Below are 19,345 nucleotides of genomic sequence, written 5' to 3' on the forward strand. Positions count from 1 at the left end.
TTCTCATTAAAAATTGATTCAAGTACTTGACAGTTTATTCTTGAATTGAACAGGAAAATCTCCGCGAAGTATATTCCAATTGATAGGATTTTGATTTAAGAGCCAGACAACTTATTTCCAAATTAAAAGAAGTTTGAGTTGAATCTCCAAGCTTTATGGCTTATGGAGATTTATAAGCTTCAGTGAAAAAACCTTTCGGGCTTTGGAGCTTTGATCTTATGCGGCTTGTTCTTATTTATAGACATGAGTGGAGGAGAGTCTTAATAGACTTCAATTTTTTTGATAATTATTTCTAATTTATGTAGAGATAAATATCAAAATATTATTTAATAGTGTGTCATAATTTCATTAGCTTGACACCCTCAATATGTTAAGTGGCTTAATTTTATTAGCCAAAAGCTTATCATCTTGAAAACTGCATCGTTTTGACACGTGAAAACTTGTGATTTGACTATTTATGTAATATTAAATTAAGACTAATTAGACATATGTCAATATTTAGGGGTGGTTTGGCATGATCTAAATAAGTACACTTTTTGATTTTTTATGAAATATGTTTGGGTATAGGTTGAGTTTAAAGTGATGCGGTAGAGAGGTGTTGTGATTTAAATAAGATGATGTGACATTAATTGGATAGTGACTTTTTGACTTTTTAGCTTTTTTAAAGTACTCCAAACAAGGCCTTAATTGAAAAAATTGGTCTAACATCTCTCTTCAACTTTGAGTAGTAGGAGAGGTCCACAATTTTTTTTTTTTTTTTTTTTGTTAGTTAAGGTCCCTCATACCCTTTGTTTTTATTTTATTCAAAAAAAATATATATATGAAATTTACCCTCATTCGTCTCTCTTCTCTCTCTTTCTCTATAGATTTGGGTTTATCTTTTCTCTCTCAACCATTTCTCTGATCTCTCTCTTCCCAAACCCTAGAACCTAAATCTACTATCTCCTCATTCTCCGACACCACCACCCCCACCTCATTCTACTCCAACGGCCACTTCATTATCGTTGGCTCCCACTTTGGCCTTATCCATATCTTCAACACCGTGTCCAGAACCCCCCTATGCCACCTTCGCAGCCACGCTCACACCGTCTACCTCGTCCGCTACCATGAGGTTGGGTCCTTGATTTATCTGCTAAAGACTAGGGAATTGGTGATCATGGACAACAATAAACTCAAAGATTTGGCAAAATTTGGAGGACCTACACAGGAATTTAAAGGACCTTCTGAGATTTCTCTATGCCCCCGGGTTCTATTGTTATTCAAGAAGTTCATTACTCTTGGGTTATAGGTTTTGAATGGTGCATCAAATGGTAAAGAGAGAAAGTGGGTTTATTGACTACATTTATAAAGAAATTTCAAAGAAAATCAGATGTGCCAGATAAATCAATATGCAAGTAAATTTCTTTGACTACATTTGCAGGGAATGTAAATTTATCTGACTACATTTGCAAAGAAATTTTATATGCATGTCAGATTGCAAGTGTGTAATGGCCAAAGAATATCAACATCGCAAATAAATTTCAGAGAAAATCATATGTGCTGGAGAAATCAACATATAAGTAAATTTTTCTGACTACTTTTATAGAGAATGTAAATTTCCCTTATTACATTTGCAAAACAATTTCAGACAAAATCAAATATGCTAAAGAAATCAACATGCAAGTAAATTTCTCTGATTACATTTGCAGAGAATGTAAATTCTATTATTATAGAAAAATTTTATATGCAAATTAGATTGCAAGTGTGTAATGACGAAAGAAAATCAACAGGGCAAAGAAATTTTAGAAAAAATCAAATATGTTAGAGAAATCAACATGCAAGTGTGTAATGTGTGCAGTGAAAATCAAATGCACAAGAGAGTAGTATATGTGTAATGCCCAAAGAAATTCCAAACATAAACACACAAACACACTCGGAGAAATTCCAATGAGATTGTTGTGACAACCCCGTCACGTATTATGCTTTTAATCCTTTAACTTTGCATGTGTTTATATGCTTAGTGTGAATTTGAATGTTAATTATGTGCTTAATATGATTCTTGGATTCATATTTGTTAATTGTAAGAATATATGTTGTGATTTTGTTATAATCTAAAATTAAAAGCCTAAATGGTGTCAAAAATCAAAATTGGTTAGTTTATGGTACACACTCTATTTGAGGAGTACATCATAGAATTTCCCTTTTTGATATGGTTCAATTGAACTAAGCTACCCTCAAGCTCGACTTAGTTTTGTTCATCACATATATAAACGAGCTCAATCTAGATTTTAAGTTCGTTTAATAAACAAGTTAAGCTTGAACTAGAATAAGTTTGACTAATAAAGCTTAACTCGTTTATTATATAAATAATAATATAAAGATATATATATATATATATTAAATAATGTCAAATATGTTATATATACATATTTTATTAATATTTGTAGAGGAAAAAAAAATTAAAAGCCAATAAGGCTAATTGTTTTTTTTTCTTTTTTTTTTTTGTCTTTAGTGGATTTGTTTTTTAAAATTTTATTTTATTTTTTAAAATTTTTGATTTGTGTAGTTGAGTAGAACCTAAAAGTCAATAGTTTTTTAAAAAATTAATTTTTTTTTTTTTTACTGAAGACAATAAATAAGCCCAAAAAAAACACTGAGAAAACCAATCCCAAAAACTCACTTACTAAGCTGACTGAACTTGAATATTGAGCTCAATTTTTTATTCATTATAGAATTTTGAGCCAAGCTTGAATATGATCAGTATTAACAAGTCAAATGGAACTCGAACTGGATTAATTTTGGAGTTGAGCTCAATACAAAATGAGTTAAGCTCGAGCACTCAAAGTTCAGGTCAACTTGACCAATTTTCAAGTAATCCCTCTGTCTAACATTAATTAGAAAATTTTGATACAATAATATATTATTTTTAAGTTCTTATTTTTGTGCCGAACAAATAATACATTTAATTTGTGAAAAAAAAATAAAAATTTTGACAAATTTTGAGATGAGAATAGGTATTTTTTAATTTCTCATTTATGTATCGGATTTAAAACAAAGATTCTATTTGCACACCAATAATCCTCTTAGTACACATCATTACTTAGTACAAACACATATAATAATTATTAGGGTTTGAAAATATCTTCGTTCACACCTTAGCTTTCCATTTTTAACCCCAAAGCAGCATACCACTTGCTTGAGTACACACCTCACCCACACACTATAGATCTCCATTATCGACGTTGAAGACCTTCATCGCCTGCAGAGGGTTTCATTCAGCTGGTACATTGTCGTCATTGAAGATCTTCATCGTCGCTGTTGGCTTGCTGGTGCATTGTCGTCATTGATGATCTCTATTGTTGTTGTCATCTTGCCGGTGCATTGTTAGCATTGAAGATCTCCAAAAATCTGCGATTCACACATTTGATTCTCACCTTGATCTGTTTTTGTTATCTGCTTTTGATTTGGTTACCGATTCACCTTCCATATCAATTTTTACTTCGAGTTTGGCTCAACACTGGTGTGGGATCCCTTTCCCGACAGCTCGACCCATTCCTCTAAGTCTAATGCTCACGAAAATAACTGGGGTGCAATGTGAGATATGTGCGAATGGTCTAGACTTAGCATATTTGATGAAAATCAATTGATCATACATTAGTGCTAAATATAGATCAAATATGAGATATAGAGTCGCTATCTAATCTTTTATAGAAAACTAGGAAATCCTGACTCGTGCCAAAGGCCATTGCCATCACAACCAAAGAATTTGATCAGGGAGTGTAGATATGAGAGGAGGAATGTCATAAATTGAGTATCCCCGCTCACCTGATAAAATATTGGCATCTACTAGTTCTTGATACGAGAATTATTGCCACAATATGATCATATAACCATATTATTAATGTTATTTTTACTATGTGAAGCAAACAAGTATAGACAAAATCACCTACTTTGAAATACTATAATCTCTCGCGATTTGAAAAGGGTTTGAAAGCAGAAATCTCATAGAAATACAAGATAACTAGCGTGCGAAAAGATCAAAATCATTCTAACTTAGGCAATGAGACCTCCATGCAATGAGTAATCACAGAGATATATCACATAACCACATAGCTTCATGGTAGCATGCTAGACATTATAAGAAGCCAACACACACAAGATGCAAAAGAAAAGAGAAAAGCTCACCTAGTACTTCTCTGCACCATGTCACGAGCATAAGGGGTTAGAAATCTATGCATAATTCTAAATGCAAGACTAAATGGTATGTAAAGTGTGGACTCGCCTTTTTCTGCGCCCCGTCTTTCGGAAAGGGTTTGAAAAGAAGGCCTCACAGTTCGGACTCCTGCGGTTCTGAATCTAGTCTCACAAGTGCAATGTGAAATTGATAAACACCAAAGCGTCCAAATCCGGCAAACCTTTGAGAAAAATCAATTTTAAATCAAATAATGTCAAAATTAGACTGCTTTGCCAGATACAGAGTCGCCACATAAATATTTTATTTTGAAAAAATTTAAGAAACCCTGACTCGTCCCAAAGGTCACATGTCCGTCATCACCAAAGTTGCCTTGGCTCGGGAACTTAGGTACGAGAGAGGAAGGTCCTGAAATGAGCATCCCCGCTCGCCCAATCAAAGATTGGCCTCTACTAATCATGATATGTTGTTTTATAAACATTATGTGTTCTTGTTCCGGTTATTAGGCTAGCTTTACTATGTGACGTACACAAGCAAGTATAGACTAGAATCGCAAGAATTGGAACAACTTAACTCATGTTTGTTTTTTAAAATAGTTTGAATTTGCCGCCCTCAAGTTGGCTTAAAAACACGGATTTTCCACCAAACAAGATGGGCTTAAAACATTGATTTTCCACTTAAAAAAGTGGGCTTAAAACGCACATTTGTTGAATCATTCTAATTCAAACAACAAGCCTTCATCCACAGGCATTCATATAGTTTAGCATTTAAGCACATAGCCTCATGGCAAGCATGCGAAACATGGCAATCACAATCATGCAAGTATGCTAAAGCATAAAAACTTACCGAATACTTCAAGCCAAAATAAAAACTAGTTAGAAAAATGCATGATCCTAACTATACAAGATGTCTAATGCAACACATGCAATGATATAACTAAATAGGCTCGGCTACCTAATCATGGTATTTGCAACACTTTGATATCATGCTTTAAAACACGTATTCAAATAAGTGTATTGAAATTGCGATGTAGTTTCAATGATGCGCTGAGCCTCGGTGCATGCAATACAAATAAATGGATGCAAGCATCCGATATGCTAAGTCGAAATATGTCTCTAATCTAACCATCGAAAGCGATCAAATAAAAAGGAGAAAGATGTGGGATTGGAAGACATACACATATGCACGCACACTTTATTACAACATTATGCCCTCGCGAAGGAGGGTCTGAATGAATAAGCTAAGCTAACTAGCTACACTAATTAAGCTAAGCTATTACAACACAAGACTAATTAACTATTCTAGTTAACTAATTATTACAACATAATATTTAACTAACTATTCTAAGCTAATTCGATATTACAAAATGAATTAATTAGCTAAATAAGTACAACACTTGCATGAACGAATTAGCTACAACTAACAAATAAAGCAATTAAACGGCCTCGAGGGACGAGGGATGCATGCATGCTCGGATTCTCCTCCCAAAAATGCCACCGCCTTGCCATTGCAGCCTCTATTTGCACATGCTCGAACACCCACAGTGCTGCCAACTTCCAGAATGTCTCTGCTCCAATTCAAGAACACACTTGTGAAAATTTTCATTTCTGGCCGGTCAGCTACCAATAGTGGGCGTCGGCTACCGTTGGTGGCCGGTCAGCTACTACTGGTGACCGTCGGCCACCCTTTCCCTGAACTTCTTCTTTTCCTGCAACAGAGAACAAACAGAGGCAAAGCAGTCTATTCTCATGGAGTGTATGTACTGTTGCTCTCCTTATCATCACACAAGCTCAAAGGAGAGTAACTCTTTGCCCTCGAACCATCAACCAAGCATTTCCATGCATGATGGCTAAGGAACCAAGTTTGTACAAGTTTAATGAGTACAAAACAAGACTCAACAAAACCATAACCCTATCATGTATGATCAAGGGTGATGGTGACCAAGAAAAGTGGCACGTTTCATCATTTTGAGTATGAAACGTCCCATTTTTCTCGCGTTCGAATTAACGCCCGATTCGAACACGTGCAATGCTACACAAAAGATGCTTTATCTTACCTCTTTTACTTATTCATTTTTATTTACTCATTTTAGCTTACCAATCCATTCTTTAATTGATTAGTCCAAAAAGTGAGTGCCCTCTAATTGAAAGTAGGCTTAAACCACAAGTGTCTTGAGCATGAAAGAGACCTCATGCCGTTGATAATGAACTTCTGAAGGAATTAAACCATTAAGCATGAATGTCTCCACTTCACACTCAAGCCAACAAGGGATTCAAAGCCACTTTCAAAATAAATGAAAGAGTGAAGAATAGAGGGAGATTACAGAGATTTCAGTGCTAAAAATGAAGTGTAAAATGACACTAAAGCATGCAAGCAACTCATGCAATTCATGTTAGAAAGCCTAAAACATTAAGCTAGTGAAGCCTCTTTACACTACAACCACACAATATAAGCCTTAAAGGACCAAACCAGCTCAAAACAGAGCTGAAGCCAGCCAAGTAGCAAAAACATGCTAAGATTAAGGTACAAAATGTTAGAAAAACATGCTCACATGTTAAGCTATCTAGGCATGCAAATAAGACACAAGGAGGGGAGGCTACACCCTTCAATTTTGGACTTCAAAACAAGGTTTTTGCCACTGAAATAACTTTAAATTTAAGTGGTTTAAAGGCCCAAAAAGTTTGATTTGAATATGCTAAAAGATGGTGCAAAATTCTACACAACTAAGCAACAAGAATGGTGGATCACCCCTTAACACAAAATTGCCTCAAACCATCATGTTATGCCTCAAAAAATAGAGTTTTTTGTAGTTGAAAACCAGCTCAAAAATAATACAAAAGGATGGCCAAATAAGTAGTCAAAGCAAGTACAATAAGCAAGTGAACTACCTCTTGAAGCTCAAGCACAAAACAGCCCAAATTCTAGCTCAAACCTCCTTCAAGAGTTCAAACTAAACTCCAAAGAACCTCAGCTCCAAGGTGAGAGTGCTTGGATTAGGCTTGATGCGCAAAGGTGTAAAGAAACTAGACTTTAAGGCACAAAATAAGAAGAGAGAGAGAGAGAGAGAGAGAAATTTGATCCAAATTTTCTAGCCCCTCCAAATAGGGAAGAGCACCCCCTATATATAGAAAACCAAGGTTAAAGCTTGAATTCATCCTGCCATACACTTGTATAAAGATGCAGTTCAGTGAACAACAACTAGCACAACTGGCAAACAAATATCTTAAAAAAGCGGTGGTCGTCGGCCACCGTAAGTGGCCGACAGACACAACTAGTGGCCAACAAGGCCTAGGACTAGCCAACAAGTTCCCTCCCCCTTCCAGGCAAGAGGCAACAAGGTTTTGGCCCAAAAACAAAGCACAAAGCAGTCAAGGTTCAAGGCCCAAAGTCAGGGCGTTCCGCCGAGGACTTCGGGTGCCCAAAACGAACACAAACAAGCACAATCATCAAGTGCACAAACGATGACGTCCAAGTCTTAAAGACAGTAAAAAATGGGGTGTCTACATAAAGGAAATAAGAAGAAAACTCATTAGGCACTCCAACCAAGTGTGATAAAAGATAACTAGCTAGAAAAATGCATAATCCTAGATATGATAATCTACAAAATGCAAACACATACATTAAATGAATCCTACGAGCCTTATTTCCACTAAGGATAACATATGGATTATCAAGAGAAGCACACCACATAATGATATCTACTAAGACAATAATTCGGGCTCAGATGCATAAACCTAATCTAATCATGTGAATGTCATGATGACAACTCAATATCAAAGTGAAGTAAATAAGCTTAAAATGATAGAGAGAGAGGGAGAAAGGGGTAGTGAGAGAAGAACCTCAGTCCAACACACATGACACTCTAACGAGGATAAGGAGGTCCTAGCCTTTATATGCATAGAAACAAGCATAGATTGCTTGAATCCATGAAAAAGAGTTTTGAGAAGGTAGGTCCAACTTATTTTCATGAAGGAAACTATGCCTCTGTTTCTATATTATCAATAATCAACAAAACTAAGAAATAAAGAAGGCTCCGATGAGTATAGAGAGATTCTCGCCCTCTAACACATGAATAAGGGTATAAACTACTCAAATTCATGAAGAAGAGTGACGAGAGGAGAGATTCGGTCTATTCTCATGAAGGAAACCCTACTTGGGCTTCTATAGCAACAAAACTCAACAAAGCATTAGAATAAAGAAGGTTCTAATGAAGATAAAGAGATTCTCACCCTCCAACAAATGAATACGGGTATAAACTACCCAAATTCATGAAAAAGAGTTATGAGAGGGAGATTTGGTCTATTCTCATGGAGGAAACCCTACATGGGCTTCTATTGCAACAAAAATCGACAAAACAATAAATGAGGGAAACTTTATTGAGAATGGAGAGATTCTCATCATCCAACACATGAATAAGGGTATAAACTATCCAAATTCATGAAAATAGAATACGAAGAGGAAAGAATCTAACCATTCTTATAGAGGAAGCTATGCATGGGCTTCTAACCCATAATAAAGTAAGAAAATGGAAGTTAGACTTGGGCAAAGTCTTTATACAGGCCTCAAATTACTACAGAAAGATGTGGAAGAAGAGAATCCAACTAAGCTATTAATAAAAACCCAACAATGATCTCAAGATCTCAAGAAAATTGCTTATAAAAAAATTTAAAAAAAAAAAAGAAAAGGGAAAGAGATAGGAGGTGCGAGAAATCTAAAATGGAAGTAGGAATTACCTCTAAAACTAGCAGAGATAGGGCTTAAGCAGGTCACAAGATTCAATCCAAGCTCCCTCAAGCAGATGAAGATCTTTAGCTCTAAATCTCCAAGTTAAGAAATAAAGAAGATCGTCCAAGCGTGTAGGTATATAGAATATGTATAAAGCTCAATGTTCAAATCAACTAATGAACTAGCCAACTAAATTCATCAATCTCTCCAAGAATATGGTTCATATAGGCTTGGGGTGCTTAGAATATGCTATTTTGTCCCCAAGGATCCATACGGCATATTCTAAGATGCTAGGGGACACTTCATGAGAAATTTGTTTGGCTGACATCAATAGGTTTTCGCCAGACAAAAGTTGTATAGCCGACCAAGAGTAGTCTGTCGTGTTTTCTTAAAAAAGGTCCGTCAAAGCAAGAAAGGGTCCAGATGTGCTTATCCAGATAGATGTTATCCGAATGTGCTTATTCGGACTAAAGTTGTCCGTCATGTTTCTAAAAAATTGTCTGGCTGACCAAGAGATATCCGGCCATTTTTCTCAAAAGGTTTCCCCATCTTTTCATTCATTCTGACTTTCTAAGCTCTCTTTTATGAAAAGTAGCTCAACACTTTTCATAAACACAACGCTAGGAATGACCAAAACAAATGAGAAGGTACCACTCGCCTAAAAAATCACTTTGAAAAATAGGTTTGAAGGTCTAGAAGAAAACTATTTGGTCAATACATGTGTAGGAATGTTTGTCTCTTTTCATCCCTGACTTGTGCTCGAAACGATCTTTGCTTTCATCATTGGCAGCTCTTCATAGAACGCATAAGTTTTAAGGCCAGTCAAAAATAAGCTGTCTACAACTGGTTGTCTGGAACATAATGTTATCGTACCAAAAAAAAAAAAAATTGAACAAATTGAATATGTTCAAAATATTTATGTTGAATAAAATTAATAAGTTCATACTTTATATGTTGAACAACTTTTACTCGTTCATACTTATTATGTTGAACATTTATTGCATATTTATTTTTATTCTGTTGAACATATTTAAGATATATCCTTAGTCTTGTACAACTGCTACCATAGTTCGAAGTCTTGAACACAACACAAAACCATTTCTCAACTTCTCATACCCAACTGAGTAATGCTTCTTTACTTTTGAAAACCTACATTTAATAGGAAAACAAGTTTAGTACATTTCCAAAATAAAAAACAAAATAATAAAAAAAAAAGCTATCCGTTTATATTGTCTTGAAACATGAATGTACCTCTTTAGTAACAAATTAACTTGTGTAGTCAACAACAATTAGTTAAAACATTGAGTCGGTACAAAATTTTGTAAAAAAAATTAATAAAAAAATAATTTCATGAATACAGAATGGAACAAACTTAATACATTCAAAAATTTATATTTAAAAAATAATAAAAGTTTCATATTCTTTTTGGAATATTTGGCCAAAAGTCCCTTATTAGTCCTTTTTAAAGTGAAAAGGACAGTCCAAACTTTTTTAATTTGTAAGTCCCCTGAAGAAGAAGTGTCTCTTTCATCAAAGACAAGCAAATTTGTTTCTATTTTATTTTATTTTTTGTAAACAATCTTACCCTTTAATAACTACTTTTATGTTTCAAACTTTAAAATGATATAACTTTTGATTTGTATATTGGTTTTTAATAAAATTAGTAGTTGAAAAATTCTCTCGTCAATATCTATTAAACAAGATCTATGTTGGCTATGAAATTCTTTAAAAAAAAAAAAATCTTAATTTTTTTTCCTATTGAAACTAACATTAATAGTAAAATTTTACTATGAATCAAAGTAAAATTTTACTATGAAACAAAGTAAAACTTTACTGTTTACGTCAATTACGACAGTATTTTTTTTTTATTATTATTTTTTTAAGAATTTCATAGTCAACCTAAACTTTATTTGATAGATCTTGATGAGAAGATTTTAAAAATACTAAGTTTATTAAACCGACATCTAGATCAAAAGTTATATCATTTTAAATTTTGAAATATAAAATTAACTAACGATATTTTGGTAATAATGGTGTGTGTTGGACTTTTCAAAGAAAACTTTTTGTACTTGACTTTAATGCATTAAAGTTTTATTATGAGGGGATTTTGATTAAATCTCCCTTTTTTCTTTTAAGGAATGAATTCAAAATGTTCAATTTTTTATGTATAAACATTCAATATTTGGTCAACTTTAATAATTTGAACAAAATAGTTTTGTTCAAATATAAATAATCAAATAATGGGTAAACGTTCAACTCTTATAATCTGAACACATGATGAACAAAGTCATCTTCCTAGTGATTATATGAATGAAAAAAAAAAAAAAATATATATATATACCAAAAGGTCATTGTAAGTAGTAAATTGACACCAAACCAACAATCTGAGTGTCATTCATGGTGTGCAAATCTTCAAAACTAATTGATTTCAATATTCTTAAACCCTAAATCTTTGAAGGTAATAATGTTTTGAGTTTAGAAAATCAGTATACTGAAGAAGAGAATAAGGTGTGGTAATTGATAATGAATGATATCATGAGTGTAGTGTGCTAGATTATAATGTTGAAAATGGTCAAAGTTGAAAGATAATAAAGAAATACAGTGTTTGTATATATCTATAGATGATTGTGTGTAAAGAGTGATTTATGTTTTCATAAATGAATTCTTTTAATTGGTATAATACATATCCATATTTTTCTTAATGATCTTTTTATTTAAGGATATTATTGTAATATAGATTTAATAGCTCTAAAATCACCCTAAGAATTTGGTTGAGCACCCCAATTCTTAGGACACCCCAAGCCTAAATTTAAATTTTTTCTTTTGCACTTTGAACACCCCAATAATCCCAATCATATCCCTCATCACCCCAACTGGGCTCTAACCCAAACCCTAGCTCCAGCAGCCTCTTCCACCTCCGACCAACCCTCCTGTTGCCATTACCATCACCAACCACCTCACTTCTTCCTTTGTTTCGGTTAGCCTCTCTCCACCTCCATTATCTCTTTGGTTAGCCTCCTCTCGCTGTCACCGTCACAAACAATTCACTCTCTTTACAAATCGCACCGTTGTCCATCAATCCTTGTTTTGATCTCCGTCTTGACACCTTCACCCACATTTCTTCTTATTTTAAAATCCTAGATCCAAAACCCTAGATGTTCGCGGTGACGATAATAGGAATACAACAGTGGCGAAGAAGGAAGTGGCAGCGACAAACGAATATAGGGAGGCAAGAGGTGGCAAGTGGCTAGGGAAATGGCTAGAAAAGGGATATGAATGTTGTTAGGGTTAGGGATTTAAGTGAATATCTATTTTAGTAATTTAATTTTAGGATAGAACGACATTTTAAAATTTAAAAAAAAAAGAAAAAAGAAAAAATTGATAGATAAGGTTCTTAATCAATGTTTTGGAACAAGTGTTACTATTGTCACATACTTGATTTCTTTGGACCCCCTACTCTTTTATTTTTTTTTATTACAATTTTGCCCCAACATCAATTTCCATTTTTGACCTCATCTCTATCCTTCCAACCCCAACCCTAAGCCTAACCCCAATCCCAACCCCAACCCCACCTCCACCTCCACCTCCACCTCCGCCTCTGCCTCCACCTGCACTCTGGCTAGTAGCCTCCTTCGGCAACCATTCCAATGCCTCCACATCGTCTCCCTCCTCCTCTTCATCTTCTTCATCTTCTTCATCTCAAAACTGATCATTCCATCATCATCACAATCAACACCACTGATCATCTTCTTACACTCGCTGATCGAGCATTCCTTGTCGAGGCTCTGAAGCATATTGATCAATTGCACGGCAGAGATCAATCCATTCTTATTGATATCAAACATAGAGAAAGCCTCGGCGAGATTCTCCAAAACCTCATCGGAATCAATGTCTTTGGTGTTGAGTTCGATAAACTTGCTGAGATCGATGCACTTATCATTGTTGTCATCGATCTGCTTGATCATCATCTAGAGCTCCTCGTCCGTGGCGATGTGACCAAAGCTGCCAAGGATCGAACCGAGTTCTGACAATGAGATCTTTTCATTGCTATTAACGTCGAATTTCTTGAAGACTTGCTTGATTTCTTCTTTGATCTGGGCACGAGAGTTGAGAGAGGAGGATCGTGAGCCCAAGAAAGAGGGGATCAAAGATGCGGAGATTAGTTTCTTCTTTCAATTGAACAGTTTTGGAAAACCCATTTTTTTTTTGTTTTTTGGATTGGTTTGTGAATGAATTGAATCAAACAATGCAACAATGGAGAGTGAAGAAGGAGGTGGCAACGGAGGTTGGTGGCGATGTGCCGTAGTGGAGGGTGTAACCGGAGCAAGCCGTTGTCATCAATGGCCACTGGAAATAGTGGCAGAAGTTGTTGGAGTTCATGTAGATGGGATTTAAGGTTCAAATTAGGGTTAGGATTTGGAGTTACGGACATCGTTGGTATTAAGATTGGAATTTAAAAAAATAAATAAATAAACTTCATTTGTTTAGTGAAGGTTCAAAAAAAATGTAGAGACCAAATTAAAAAGGTCGAAAATAACAGCCCTACTTAGGTTACATTAGAGCCTCTCGTAGGTGACAACCCAAAATGTGATTTGGCAAAACCGCCCTCGCAGAGCTGCTCTGATAAGCTTAGCTTTGAATGGCTTCAACTATTGATGTAGAACAAGTAGCTGAAAACTTCTTGGAACAATTGGACCGACAAAAGGCAAGAAAAAAGATGGAGAACAAAATTCTATAATTTTTATATTTCTTTATTTTATTATTTAGAATTAGGTTTTTGACTAGGATTTTAAATAGCTTAGAATTTTAGTCTCTTAGGTTTCTTAGTTCTCTTAGGTTTCTTAATTTGTGTTGATTTAAGTTTCCTAGTTTATTTTGGAATCACTTTTCCTACAAGTATTAGGTATAGTCTATTATAAATAAGCCTACAAGCATATGTAATTTTCATTCATTCAATAATATTTTTAAGAGCTTTCTTCTATCTTCCTTGTGGATTCAAGGTTGTTCTTGTGGATTTAAGAATTCTCATCTACTAGAACGATATCTAGTCTCGCGTGATTTATTCCGCTGCGTCAAGTGGTATCAAAGCGAGGATTCACCTGGCTCAATGGCACAAGACAGAGTAGATCATGCAAACCCTACTAGCAGTGATCGGGGGTCGAGGCCCTGTGGGTAGCATATGAGAAACAACAAAAGCAGTTGAATGAAATTCGTGATCTGCTTATTGGCCTGAATCTCAATGCCAACAACAGGCCACCAGTGGTTGATAGGGTTCGTGCTGAGGGAGTTGCCCAAGGCCAACCTATTAACCAGAATAGAGTGCGCACCGAATGATTTGCCCGAGGTCAACCTGTTCAGAATGCTCCTAGACGTCCCCTTCGTTGTCCATCTGATAGTGAGGAGGAGTCTGAGCCAGAGTTTGAACCACTTCCAGCCAACTATCAACCTCGAAGACAACAACAACAAGGGTTCGATGAGTACCGAATGAAGATAGATCTTCCCCAGTTCAATGGAAATCTACATATTGAGGATTTTCTTGACTGGCTTTCAGAGGTGGAGCGATTTTTTGAGATGATGGATGTTCCAGAATCAAAGATGGTGAAATTGGTAGCGTACAAACTAAAAGGAGGTGCTGTGGTATGGTGGGATCAATTGCAGAAAAATAGGCATCGACAAGGAAAAGAATCTGTACGGACTTGGCGTCGGATGAAACAACTCCTCCAAGACAGATTTTTACCACCAGATTATGATTAACACTTGTTTCAGTTGTACCAAAATTGCAACCGAGGAAGCCGATCTGTATTTGACTATACAACTGAATTTTGCCGACTTTCAGATCGCAATAATCTGAATGAGACCGAAGGACAGCGTGTAGACCGGTATCTCAATGGGTTAAAATTAACCATTCGGGAGAAGATGGGGCTATCAGTAGTGTGGACTATGGATGAAGCACATAATATGGCTCTCAAAGCCGAGCTAATGAAGCGCAAGACAACCTATTCTGGATATCATCGGAACCTTCCTGATTCATCGTTTCCCATTAGGGAAAAAGGAAAAGGGGCTGCCCAACCAACAGTTCCAGTAAATCAGCAGAGGGGTACTGCTGGTGGAGGAGGAAACCAGATGACTAGATCAAGTAGTAGAGAGGCATCTCAAAACACAAATCCTTATGCCAAACCAACAACGGATAAGTGTTATAGATGTGGTACGCCTGGCCATCGCTCTAATGTCTGCCTAGAAAGAAGGACTGCTAATTTAGTTGAAGAAGAAGATGAAATTGGAATAATGGAGATGCAGAATATGAGGGTGATCAGTATGAAGGTGCTGAACTCGCTAGAGAAGAACGAGAATGAGTCAACTGTGTAGTTCAAAGGGTTCTATTTACACCAAAAGCTAAGGACCTCAGTTAACGTCACAGTATTTTTTGCTCTTGTTGTACCATAAACCAAAAGGTGTGTGACCTTATTGTGGACAATGGAAGTTGTGAAAATTTTGTGGCTAAACGATTGGTAACACACCTGAACTTGTCTCCTGAACCACACCCCTCTCCCTACAGTATTGGCTGGATCAAAAAAGGACCTACTGTCAAGATAACTGAAGTATGTAAGGTATCTATTTCTATTGGTAAACATTATAAATTTGATGTATTATGTGATGTGGTTGATATGGATGCTAGTCATGTATTACTTGGAAGACCTTGGCAATTTGATGTGGATATTACATTTAGAGGGCGAGACAACACTTATGTGTTCAATTGGGGGTCTCATAAAATTGCTATGAGTCCCTTAAAGCAACACAAAGTGCCTCCGAAAGTCGAAGCGAAGTCTTTCCTCACTATAACCAATTCAGAGGCCGAGTTTATGGCAGATGCGAAAACTTCACAAGAGTTATATGCTATGGTTGTGAAAACAATGGTACCTATGGCCAAGGAGAACACAGTCACACCAATCCCTCAGGAAATTCAACCATTGTTGGAGGAATTCCAAGAGCTTACTGCTGACGAGTTGCCAGATGAACTTCCACCCATGAGGGACATTCAACATCAGATTGATTTCATACCAGGAGCAAGTCTGCCAAACCTACCACACTATAGGATGAGTCCAAAAGAGAGTGAGATCCTACGGGAGAAAGTTGAAGAATTGTTGCGAAAGGGACTTATTCGTGAAAGCCTAAGTCCATGTGCTGTTCCGGCATTATTAACGCCAAAGAAAGATGGAAGTTGGCGAATGTGTGTAGACAGCCGAGCCATCAACAAGATTACCATCAAGTATAGATTTCCCATTCCCAGACTAAATGATATATTGGATATGCTGGAAGGATCAAAGTGGTTTTCAAAGATCGATTTGAGAAGTGGGTACCATCAAATTCGAATCCGTCCTGGGGATGAATGGAAAACAACATTCAAGACTAAAGATGGTTTGTATGAATGGTTGGTTATGCCATTCGGCCTTTCTAATGCTCCTAACACCTTCATGCGAGTAATGCATCAAGTATTACGACCTTTCACTGGGAAATTTTTCGTGGTTTATTTTGATGACATATTAATCTACAGTAAATCTGAAGAGGACCACATGTCCCATTTACGAGAGGTGTTGACAACACTGGGGGTAAGCAAGTTGTACATTAATCTTAAGAAGTGCAGTTTCCTTACAAGTAGTTTGCTGTTCTTGGGTTATGTGGTTAGTTCAGATGGCATTCATGTGGATCAAGAGAAGGTTCGAGCCATCCAAGAGTGGCCAACACCCAAGACTGTTAGTGATGCTCGGAGTTTCCATGGGTTGGCTACGTTTTATAGGCGTTTCATTCGAAGTTTCAGCACTATTATGGCACCAATAACAGAGTGCATGAAGAAAAGAAAATTCCTGTGGGATGATGATGCAGAAGAGAGCTTCTTGCTGATCAAAGAGAAGTTGTACACTGCACCAGTACTAGCTTTGCCCAGTTTTGAGAAGATTTTTGAGATAGAGTGTGATGCCAGTGGTGTGGGCATTGGGGCTGTCCTATCTCAAGAACATAAACCAGTGGCCTTTTTCAGTGAAAAATTAAGTGAAGCTCGGCAAAAGTGGAGCACTTACGACCAAGAATTTTATGCAGTGGTTCGAGCTTTGAAGCATTGGGAACATTACCTGATACAGAGAGAGTTTGTGTTGTATACTGATCATCAAGCCTTAAAGTTTATCAACAGCCAGAAGCACCTAGATAACATGCATATAAGATGGTCTACTTTCCTTCAGAAATTTCCTTTTACTATTCGCCACAAATCAGGGGTTTTGAATCGAGTCGCGGATGCCTTGAGTCGACGGGCTAGTTTATCAGTCACGTTGACACATGAGATTGTGGGTTTTGAGTTCCTGAAAGAACTTTATCCTGATGATGATGACTTCAAGGAGATATGGGCAAAGTGTATTCAAAGACAACCAGTAACAGATTTCCACATCACTGATGCCTATCTATTTCGAGGAAATCGCTTATGCATTCCCCGTAGCTCTTTACGAGAGAAACTAATTCGAGATCTCCATGGTAGTGGCTTAAGTGGACATTTGGGCAGGGACAAGACTATCGCAAGTATGTAAAAACAATATTTCTGGCCTCAATTGAAGCGAGATGTTGGCAATTTTGTAAGGAAGTGCTACATTTGTCAAGTATCCAAAGGGCAGTCTCAGAATACTGGCCTCTATATGCCGCTACCTGTTCCTAACAACATATGGGAAGACTTGTCGATGGACTTTGTGTTGGGACTCCCTCGTACCCAACGTAGAGTTGATTCTGTGTTCGTAGTAGTTGACAGGTTTTCAAAGATAGCTGTAGACACCCCATTTTTGACCGTCCTCAAGACTTGGACGTCACCGTTTGAACACTCGGTGATTATCCATGTTTGTGTTCGTTTGGAGTTCCCGGAGGTCTCGGCTCACGCGCCTTGCCTCAGGATCCCCGAACTCGACCGTTTAGTATCTGGTTTTGCACCAAACACTTGCATCTTGCCCTTGAGAGGCAGGGTGGGGCTTGTAAACCATTCCCACCCACCCCCGGCAGTGGCTAGAGGCCACCGGCTGGTGTTTGCTGCCACCGGCAATTTTTATTGCCGGCCGGCACTTTTTGTTGCCGGTCAGCACTATTTTGTGCCGGTCGGCACTCTTTTTGGCCAAGATGGCATTTTTGGCTGGCCGATTGCTGTTCATCTGCTTTTGCAGATATTTTTAGACAGCTGTCTTGCTTTTGCATACGTGTATGGAGGAATCTCCCTCTTGTAAAGCTTGTCTTGTAAGCTTTACAAGACATATAGAGGAGGCTCTCTCTAAAAAAAAAAAGAAGGGGAGGACTTAGGTTAGAGAGAGAGATATTTTGGGAGCAAAAAACAGCCATTGTTGAGCTCTTGTTCTAGGGTTTGGGTGAGATACATTTTCTATCTCTCTTTCCCTCTCATTTGTTCCCTAGGTGCTTTGTGTCTTACTATTGCACACAAACACCTAGTGTTTCACCTTCCTCTTGAAACTAGGGTTCTAAGGGCTTGTTCTTGAGTTTCTTGACTGGTTTGGAGCCAAAAGAGGCCATTGGAGCATCATTTGTGAAGAAGGTTTCAAGGGTGAGAATCTAGTCCCATTTTTCCCCATTTTTGCATTGATTTTATACCTATCTTAGAGCTGTTTTTGTGCTTATTGTATAACATAAAAAAATTCTGCTTTTAGGCCCTCTTTATTGTTTATTAAGAGTGTTTTGTTGTTTAAGGGTAGTTGACCACCCTTAGGCCTTGAAAGGCCTCATTTTGAGCCATTTTGTGTTAGCTCCGGGATTTTGGTGTTGGGGTCTCTTCACCTCTGAAATATTGAGGGATTTCAGTGGTGAAGATGATGCTTTGAAGTCCCAAGAAGGAGAGGGCCACCCCCTCTCCTTGTTGTCCTTGAAAAGGACATATTTTGGCCTCTTAAGGAAGCCTATGCTTGAGTGTGTGTTGAGCATGTTTGGTTTGTTTTTCATGCTTATATACCTATAATATAACATGATTTTAAGTTGGTTTTGGTACTCCATGCATGCTTAGCATAGTTGCCATGTAATGCCTTATTTATGCCTTAACATGTTTTAGGTTGTTAGCCTTTGTTGGAGCATGTTTTAGGCTTGCATTTGTGAAGATTTTGTGCTTATCTTGACATGTTTTAGGTCTGTCCCTAAGTGTTTGGGTTGATTTTGGCATGCTTGATATAGCTCCTTTGTATTTGGGCTTGTTGGCCTTGAGTATGTGCATGTGTAGCATGACATCTTTGCATCGAATTGGTGATTTGGGGTCCCTCCACATGTTATTTCAGTCCCATTTCCATGCTTGTTTGATTGCCTTGCATGCCTCTTTGATGCCTTGTAAGCATGGGTTGCATGCTCCATGTTTTGGTGTCTATGTATGCCTTTGTATTTGAGCCACCTAGATGCCATCTAAGGAGTCCTTTGGCCTTGTATTGA

The 19,345-nt window shown here is 37.0% G+C and overlaps 1 pseudogene; it reads right to left on the reverse strand.

The window, feature by feature from the left end:
* Positions 1-11,788: 11,788 nt before the first annotated feature.
* On the reverse strand, positions 11,789-13,095 carry LOC145816069 (putative calcium-binding protein CML25 pseudogene; annotated as a pseudogene).
* Positions 13,096-19,345: the final 6,250 nt, after the last annotated feature.

This window comes from Camellia sinensis, unplaced genomic scaffold (genome assembly GCF_055761805.1).
Source record: "Camellia sinensis isolate YWXY unplaced genomic scaffold, ASM5576180v1 Unanchor3, whole genome shotgun sequence".
In the NCBI taxonomy this organism is placed as follows: Eukaryota; Viridiplantae; Streptophyta; class Magnoliopsida; order Ericales; family Theaceae; genus Camellia; species Camellia sinensis.